This window comes from Onychomys torridus, chromosome 7 (assembly GCF_903995425.1).
Source record: "Onychomys torridus chromosome 7, mOncTor1.1, whole genome shotgun sequence".
In the NCBI taxonomy this organism is placed as follows: Eukaryota; Metazoa; Chordata; class Mammalia; order Rodentia; family Cricetidae; genus Onychomys; species Onychomys torridus.
This window is the reverse complement of record NC_050449.1, coordinates 82,900,428-82,909,884: the sequence shown is the minus strand read 5'-3', so window position 1 is coordinate 82,909,884 and position 9,457 is coordinate 82,900,428.

The window sequence follows — 9,457 nt, the reverse complement described above, 5'->3', positions numbered from 1 at the left end:
AAGCATAAGGCCCTGGGTTCGATCCTCAGCTCCAAAGTTGGGGGACAATCTTGGGGCTGGGGGCATCTGTTTCTCAGTGGTAGTGTGTACTTAGCATGTGTAAGGCCCTGGTTTCAACCCCTAGCACCAATAAAAATGAAAAGTAAGCTTTAAATTTCTAAGGGCTTATTCCCTAGAGTAATGGGCAGTTGTTAGCACCCTTCTATGGGTGCTGGAATCAAACTCAGGTCTTCTGGGAGAACAGCAAGTGTTAACTGTTTAGCCATCAGTCTAGCTCCGGGTATATGCTGTTGTAAGGGACAATTCTAAAATACAGAGATTGAAAGGACCTTGTAGGTTGGTAAACAGCTACCACAAGTTGAGGTCAGCCACAGGTGCTTAGCAATATGTCTGTTTGAAGAAAACAATAGAAAATTGAAAGAAGGCAGGCAAATGTAAGTATATAAAAGCATCTTAGCTGCAGTGGTTATGCACTCGGCTAGCAGGCTTGAGGCCCTTGGTGCAATCTCCTAACAAATACCCAAGAACGACTTTCTCAGGACTTGCAGGTTCAGCTGAGCAGTTCTGTGGTTACCTGTGAGGCAAAGGGTTGACATAAAAACTAAGCCCCAATGGCTAGTCAGGTACCTTTAAAAAGGATTTAAAAATTCAAGTTATTTTATGTGTATAGGTGTTTGCCTGCATGTATGTCTGTATCATGTGTGAGCCTCGTGCCCACAAAGGCCAAAAAAGGACATTGGCTCTTCTGGGACTGAGGCTACAGACATTTGTGAGCTGCCCTGTGGGTGCTGCGAATTGAATCCCAGCAGCTAGTGCTCTTAAACTTTGAGTCATCTCTTTAACCCCAGGAATGATTTTTTTGTTACCTGAGACAGGATCTCATGTAACCCAAGTGGGCCTCAAACTCTGTATAGAAGAGATTGCCCTTGAACTGATTCTCCCACCCCGCCTCCTGAGTGCTGGAATTAGAGGCTTCTGCCATTGTACCAAACTTATCTTTTCTCCCCCTGGTTCTGAGGATTCAGTCTAGGGCCTTTTGCATGGTTGGTTAAGTGCTTCACCACTGAACCATACATAGCCTCAGCACTAGGAATGATATTTGATGTCGCTCTGAAGGAAAGTCAAAGCGAACATCACACTAGCTGAGGTGTTGGCTGGGCGCAGATGAGTTGAGATACGGAACCAGAGAAGAAATGACGGCTTTGCCCTTGTGACCAATTCTAGACATCTGGACTTCACCAGCTGATGCCTTCCGAATCCCCCTCCTACCTACGTTCTTCTAGGGTTTTTTTGTTATCTTTTCTGTCTGTGTAGTCCAGGCTGGCCTCTAGCTCTTACCTTCCTGCTTCAGCCTCCAGGGTTCTGGGGTTTCAGGTGTCCATAGTGAGTACCTGGCAAGTCTTCATTTGTATGAAGGATAGATGTATCTTGGTGGACTCCAGGGTGAGGTGTGAACTGTGGCCTGGTGATAAAATACGTGTGGAGGAGTGTTTGGGATGAGCATCCTCAGGAGGGGGATGACTGGGTTAATTATGAAGATCCTGGGGCTGGGCTTTAATCGGTCCTCTGTGAGCAGGTAAAGAAAGGCATTGGTGCCAACCATAACCTACACACTCTCACTGGCGCACTAGTGTGCACACACCACACACACCCCAACAGCTCTGAATTTGTCTGCTATCCAGGGTCATTAGAGGGAACCTTGAAGACCTGGAAGAAAGGTCTTCCTTCCAGCTTGCTGCCTGCATCAGCTGTTGATTCTAGTCCTCATTTTCTGTGCCCTGGACTGAAGGGCGATGACCCAGGCTGAAGAAAGCTGCTGCTCTCATTCAGTGGACTACTTGTAATTCACATGAGTCACCTCTTGGGGGTGGAGTTGCCTGCTTTTAGAGCAGCAGTTTCAACCATTGTTTTGTTGAGGCAGAATCACCTGAGACTACTTGATTTTTTTTTTTTTTTTAAATTTTTTTCTGGAGCTGAGGACTGAACCCAGGGCCTTAGTGCTACCACTGAGCTAAATCCCCAACCCTTTTTAAATTTTTTTTAAAAAACAATTATGGTTATATTCTTTCTCCCTTCCTACCCTGCTTCATTCCTCTCTTTCCCTCACTAACCTTTCTACTCACCATCCAAAACCCTAGGCTGGCCTAGAATTAAATATGTAGCCTAGACTCATCTTGAACTCAGAACTTCCTGCCTCCCAAGTGTGGGAATTACATCTGTGTGCTACACTGCCACATGCCTGGCTTATTTTGATTTTTTTAAAAAAGCCTTGTGAAGTGTATATTCTGGTTTCTGGTTGTCTTTTGCTTCACAAGTTTACAACTCTAATTTAATCCAAGCATTTTAAACTGGGTGACATGGTGCATGTCTGTAAACCCAGCACTAGGCAAGAGGCTTCCTAAATGGTTAAACCCAGCCTGGACTATGTAGCAAGGTCTTGTCTTTTTTTTTTTTTTTTAAAGATTTATTTATTTATTATGTATACAGTGTTCTGTCTGCACGCATGCACGCATGCCCACAGGCCAGAAGAGGGCGCCAGATCTCATTACAGGTTGTGAGCCACCATGTGGTTGCTGGGAACTGAACTCAGGACCTCTGGAAGAGCAGCCAGTGCTCTTAACCTCTGAGCCATCTCTCCAGCCCCACAAGGTCTTGTCTTAACAAACAAACAAACAAAACGGTACTGGCTGCTACAGTCTGCAACAGTCTAAGCCTTGCTCTATGGAAACAAGAAGACAGGTGTATCAAGGGTTTTTGTCCATTCTCCCGCCTCTGAGAACATAGCTGTTAACTCTGCAAGGCTGTTGGTTTGCTTTTCTTTTGGCAATGCTAAGGATGAAACCTAGGGCCTTGCCATGCTAAGCAAGAATTCTACCTTGAGCTAAACCAACCACCTCAAAAAGGGCTGACAAGGTGGCTCAGTGGGTTAAGTCAGTTGCCACCAAACCTGATGATCTGAATTTGAGTCCCAGGACCCACATGGTGGTAGGAGAGAACCAACTCTCACAAGTTGTTGCATTGTGGCACCTGCATGTCCACACACACACACACACACACACACACACACACACACACACACACCACAATAAATGCAATACAGTTTTAAAATAAGGGGAAGGGGTCACTGAGACAGCTCAGGTGGTAAAGGTGCTTGCCCACAACCCTGATGACCCGAGTTTGACCACAGGAGCCATGTGGTGGAGGAAGAAAACAGACTCCTGACAGTTGCCCTCTGATCTCTACACATACTTGGTGGTATGTGCATGTCCTCTTGCCCCTTCCCAGATAAATTAAAAATGTAACTAAAAGATTAAAAAAAGGAAGATCTTGCTGAAATGTAGTTTTGTTGTTGTTGTTTTTTTTTGTTGTTGTTGTTGTTTTTAAGTACTTATATTTTATTAAACATAAAAATGGATTTATAATTTGTTAATAACATCTGTTAAAAAACTGGACTTTATAATCCAGTTATCCTCCTTCTTAAAACCAAACATGGTGCTCACTGAATGAAAATGAGGACACGACTGCTCCAAGGTATAGTTGAGGAGAAGGATTTTGTGGCAGATACGAGAAAAGGACAGCCACAGGCATCTGGGAGAATCCAGAGCTGGGAGGAAAAAGTGGGCTGAACACGGCCAGCAGATTGTCCCGGGCCATGAGAGGAGAAAGAGTCAGTGGTGGTGGTGGGGGGAACAAGAGAGGACGAGAAGAGAGGAGAAGAGAGGGCAAGGGGACCCAGACAGACCATGGCTAACATGTCAGGATCATGCAGCAAAGAGCTGGAGGAAGGGAAGGGAAGCCCCTGGACTGGAGTGGTTGAGGGTAGAGGGTGGGATATGCCAGCCAGGATGACTGCAGCAGGTACTTTCTGAGAGGCCCCAGAGGCTAGCATGCACTTTGGTATGCTGATAGGTGCAGCAGTCATGTATGTATAAAAGAGACATGTCATTTTTATCAGAGATAGGAGAATAACTACTTTTAGCAAGTAGGAACTCTCTGCAAGTCCCCAAGGGAATGCAGGCTTTTGTCTAAATGCTGGACATTGAGGAAAGGATTTCTTGGGACCTTGCACTCACCAACAACAGAGGCACCCTTGTCCTGGGAACATGCTGGCCATGCTGGACTGGGAATCAGATAGGCCATCATCACTCTCCTTCCTATGCCCCAATTCCCATCCCTCAGTCTTCACTACCTGCTGGCCACTCCTTCCCCTCTGCCCTCATTCCCCAGGGACTCCCCGTACCCTCCAAGGCCCAGCCTTCCTCACCCTATCTTTTTGTGTCAGATGCCAATACTCAGATTCTCTCTGTCTCTGGGAACCAGCTGGCCAAATAGACTGAGAATCAGGTAAACAATCTTCATTCTTCCTGCTCTCCATTTCCCATCCCCAGTTTCTCCCCAGGCCTAGAGCAGACCAAGTGCACGCCACTTGTCTTCCCTTTCTGCTCTCATTCCCTTCTTGTATAATATTAAAAGGACCAGCCTTAATATTATACTTCCCAGGGCTCAGGAGAGAAACGACAAACGGCGAAAATTATTTCCGGGAAATGAATCTCAGTACACCAAGCTCATTGTCTTTCTACTTTATTCCTTTGAGATAAAATCCTATGTACACAGCTTCAGTTCTGTTCTCGTGCCTAGCTCCTTTCTTGTCTGATTTCTCTGTAACTTTATCTACTGCTCCCTCTAACTTTTATCTTAATCCTTAATTCTGCCTCATCTAGGTCCTTCTCATCTTGTACTTACCCAGCTAGTACTTCCCCATCTGGCTCTTCTTTGTCTTCCATCTCATGCACATGTTGTTTTGTTTGTTTGTTTTACATATTTCAGATGCTAGATCTCTGTTAGATCTTTTGCAAATTCTGTCAGATTTTTCACGGGGTGTTCATGGTGTCCTTTAATACACAAAAGCCTTCATTTGGAGTTCCTTTTTTCAGCCCTTAATAGTGTATGTGTCCTTAGGGTTTGCTGTATACAAGGTTTCATCTGTGGATAGATGAGTTTTGTTTCTTTCAATATGAATACCTGTTCTACCATTGCCTCATCTGATTGCCCAGGCTACAACCTGCTCTACAGAACAGAGCTGATGAGAGCAAATTCCCCTCTTGTCCTTGACTGAAGGGGAAAAGTATTCAGCATTTCACCATTATCGTATTAGCTGTGAGTTTTTTTAGATGTCCTTTATCTGGTTGATATCTATTCCTACTTCATTAAGGTTTCTTTTTTAATCACAAAATTTTCATTCTCTCTCTCTCTCTCTCCCCCTCTCTCTGTACACACCAGGGATTGAGCCTTTTGCATGCTACACATGTACTCTGATTGACCCTCACCCCAATGCTAGATTTTTTTTAAAAAGCCACATTTATTTAAGTGTTTGTGAGTGTGCTTGCGGGTGTGCCTTTGTTACCCCATGCACATGGACATTGGAGAACAACTTGAGGGAGTTGGTTCTTTCCTTCTAAAATGTGGGTGCTGGGGATCAAACTAGGTTCTCATCAGGTTTGGTGGCAACTGCCTTTACCCTCTCAACCATCTTGCTGTGCCAACTTCCATTTTTAGGTGGCATTGGGGAATGAACTCAAGACCTTATGTGTCTAGCTAGGAAAGTTTTGTGCTCTTAAGTTGTATCTCCAGCCCTCAAGTATTGAATTTATTTCAAGTGTTTTCTTCACCTTTATTGAGATGCTTGTGCAGTATTTTGGCCTTCATTGTATTAATTTGGTGTCTTATATTGATTTTCACATGTTGACTCATTATTCCTGGAGTGAGTCACATTTGGTTTGAATGTATAGCCCTTCTTGCTGATTTTTTATTGAAGCTTTTCACATCTTTATTGATAAAAGGCATTGATCTAGTTCCTTTTTATTTTAAAGATGAGATATTCTAAATTTTTTTTCATTTTTCTTTATTAAGAAGTTTTCTACTCACTCCACATACTATCCACAGATTCCCCCTCCTTCCTCCTCCCACCCCCAGCCCTCTTTCCCAAGCCATCCCGCATCCCCACATCCCCCAAATCGAGGTCTCCCACCGGGAATCCAATTGATGAGAGAGAGGAGAGATACTGCAGGCGAGGGACTTCAAGATCATGATGGGGGGACATGCAGAGATGACAGGCCACACTAGTGGAAGCCCATGAACTGTGGACTGGTGGCTGTAGAACCCCCATGGGACTGGACTAGGCCCTCTGAATACGGAAGACGGTTGTCTGGATTGAACTGTTTGGGGGGCACTCAGGCAGGGGGATCGGGATCTGTCCCTGGTCTATGGGCAGGCTTCTGGAATCCAGTGCCTGTGCTATGACACCTTGATCTCGTTCTTTTATGATGTCTTTTATCTTTGGACTATAACTTTTTTGAAAAAAATTTAAAATCTTCCCCCCAAGTGGGCGCTGCTAGGTCCCAAGTTGTGCCCTATGGCCCTTAGATCCCCAGATGTTCAAACAAAGCCTCTCAGAAGGGGTGTCAAAACAGAGTGCCTGAGACCCATTAGGCAGGAATCGTCTCTTCTGGATCCCTGGAGTTCAACTGCTTTTGGCATGTATCCATCGCATTTGTCTGCTGTTCTCTAAATGTATCCAAGGGGGGCTGGAGAGATGGCTCTATGTGTGGTTAAGAGCACTGGCTGCTCTTCCAGAGGACCTGGGTTCAATTCCTAGTACCCACGTGACAGCTCCCAACTCCAATTCCAGGGGATCTGACAGCCTTACACACACATGCAGGCAGGCAAAACATCAGTGCACATGAACTACAAACAAAAAATAAATGGATCCAAGGTGTGGTTCTTGCCTTAAATGATAGTCATGCCAAGAATTAGATGCCAAAAGTACCCTAGCCTGCCCCAGGTAATGACACTGGCAGGGACCTGTATACAGTGTGCTTTCTGCAGATGTTTGATAGATGAGTAAAAGGGGAGAACTGGCTTTGCAGTCATCATTATCGATGACTGAGTCTTTGTTTTTGATTTTTAGCTGAGGATCAAACCCAGGGCCTTACGCTTGCTAGGCAACCGCTCTACCACTGAGCTAAATCCCCAAGTCAATTGGGTCTTTGTAGAGAGAATCTACTTTGATGTCCCAGGTCTGTGTCTGACATTCAGTGTGACTGAGCCCCTAAATCCTCACAATAAGGTTGATTTTGATAAACTGAATTTCTCTGAAACCTCATTCAGAATCATTCCTTAAAAGTGAGTGACTTAGCGGGGCGGTGGTGGCGCATGCCTGTAATCCCAGCACTTGGGAGGCAGAGGCAGGCGGATCTCTGTGAGTTCCAGGCCAGCCTGGTCTACAGAGTGAGTTACAGGACAGCCAGGACTGTTACACAGAGAAAACAAACTAAACAACAAACAAACAAACAAACAACAAAGTGAAAGACTTAGGTAGCTCACCTGGTACAGTGCTTGTCTATCAAGCCAGAGAGGCCTGGGTTTGAGCCCCAGCACAGCATAAACCAGGTGTGGTGAGGCATGCCTGTGATCCTAGCACTTCAGAGGTGGAGACAGAGGATGAGAAATTTAAGATCATTCTCAGCTACATAGAGTTTGAGGTCAGTTTGGGCAACATGAGGCCCTATCTCAAAAAAAAAAAAAAAAAAGAAGAAAAAAGAAAAAAAGAAAAGAAAGAAAGGATTTACCTAGAATGTAATCACAATGTTTTATACTGGTACACTAATTCTGACAAAGGTACCACACCACAGCAGGATCTTAACAATACGACTGAGTGTGAGTAAAAAAGGACTCTATCTTTGCAATTACTTCATAAATTTAAAACTTACTAAAATGTTTTGGAAGAACATAGTAAGTGAGGGTTTAAATTGTTTTAATCATGACTTTTTGTTGTTGTTGTTGACCTGTTGTTTTAACACCTTTTATTGAATTAGCAAAAATTCATAGGCCAGTCTGTGCACACCTTTAATCCTAACACACAAGAGTTAGAGGCAGGCAGATCTCTGTGAGTTCCAGGCTAGCCTGGTCTACATAGAGAATTTCAGGCCATCCAGAGCTAGCTACACAGTGAGACCCTATCTCAAAACAACAACAACAAAAATCTAATTGTTTTCTACTACTGATGTCTTTGTGGTTAATTATTCTTAATTTGTGTACTGCCTTAAGTATTTATATATATATATATATATCTTTTGGTTTTTTGAGACAGGGTTTCTCTGCATAGCACTGGCTGTCCTGGAACTCACTCTGTAAACCAGATTGGCCTCAAACTCACAGAGATCCACTTACCTCTGCTTCTCCAGTGCTGGAATTAAAGGTGAGCACTACCACTGGGCCCTCATTACTTGTTTATGAAAATAAATTTTATCTTGGGGCTGGTGAGATGGCTCAGCAGATAAGAGCACTTGCTGCAGCCAGGCCCAGAGACCGGAGTGAGATACATAGAACCTCCATTGTGGAAGGCAAGGATTTCCACGAGCTGTCCTTCTGGCCTCAGGTGTACATGCATGCACATCCAAAACAAATATTCTTAAATTGATTAAAAACCAGCAACATTTTTTGTCTTCACTCTTCCCTCAGGTTAAAAAAAAAATCATTTTTTTTTTTTTTTAGATTTTAGTTGGAAATATACTAAACTTACATTTCTATTTCTAGCAAAAATTAAATTTACATTAATCTTTTCACTTGAGAATATGGTGTTTCATAATTTTGTTGTTACTGGTTTTTTGAGTCAGGGTCTCACTCTGTAGTCTTGACTGGCTGGCCTGGAACTTGCTATGTAGACCAGGCTGGTCTCAAACTCAGAGTGACATGTCTCTGTCTCTTAAGTGCTGGGATTAAAGGGGTGTGCCACGACACTTGGTAGGTTTTTCATAATTTAATGCTTTTCTTCATATAGCACTTTGGGCAGTTATTCCTAGACAACATTTTGTGGTGATATGTTGGTCTCTTCTTCCTGATTTTGTTAAAATGTTAATTTATCTGTTTAAACACTAGTCATCTTCTTTTTCTTAGTTTTATTTTTGTTTGTTTTGCTTTTCCATGGAGCTGGAAACCAACCTAGGGCCTCATGAATGCTAGGTAAGCATAGTAGCTAGACCTCAGGCTCCTATTGAACAGTTGTGGTGTTCTTGGACCTATCTGCCGTTAGTGGGATTCTTTTCATATGACCATTGATTTGGGAGTCTTTAATATACTTAGGAAGTATACTTTTATTTCATGTTAGTTTTTTTTAACTGTAACAAAATTTTATCTAAGCATTTTTAGGTCTTTTCAGATTTGCTGAGGCACATTGGGTGTCTTCCTCTATCACTTTCCATATCATTTATTTTTATTTATCAAACAATATTTTTTAAAATTATTTTTGGGTGTATGGGTGTTTTGCCTGAATGTGTACCACATGCATGCAATGCCCTTAAAGACCAGAAGGGGGCATTAGATTCCCCCTGGAGTGGGAGCTTCAGATGGTTGTGGGAAGCCATGTGGGTGGGTGCCAGGGATCAAACAGGTTCTCTGG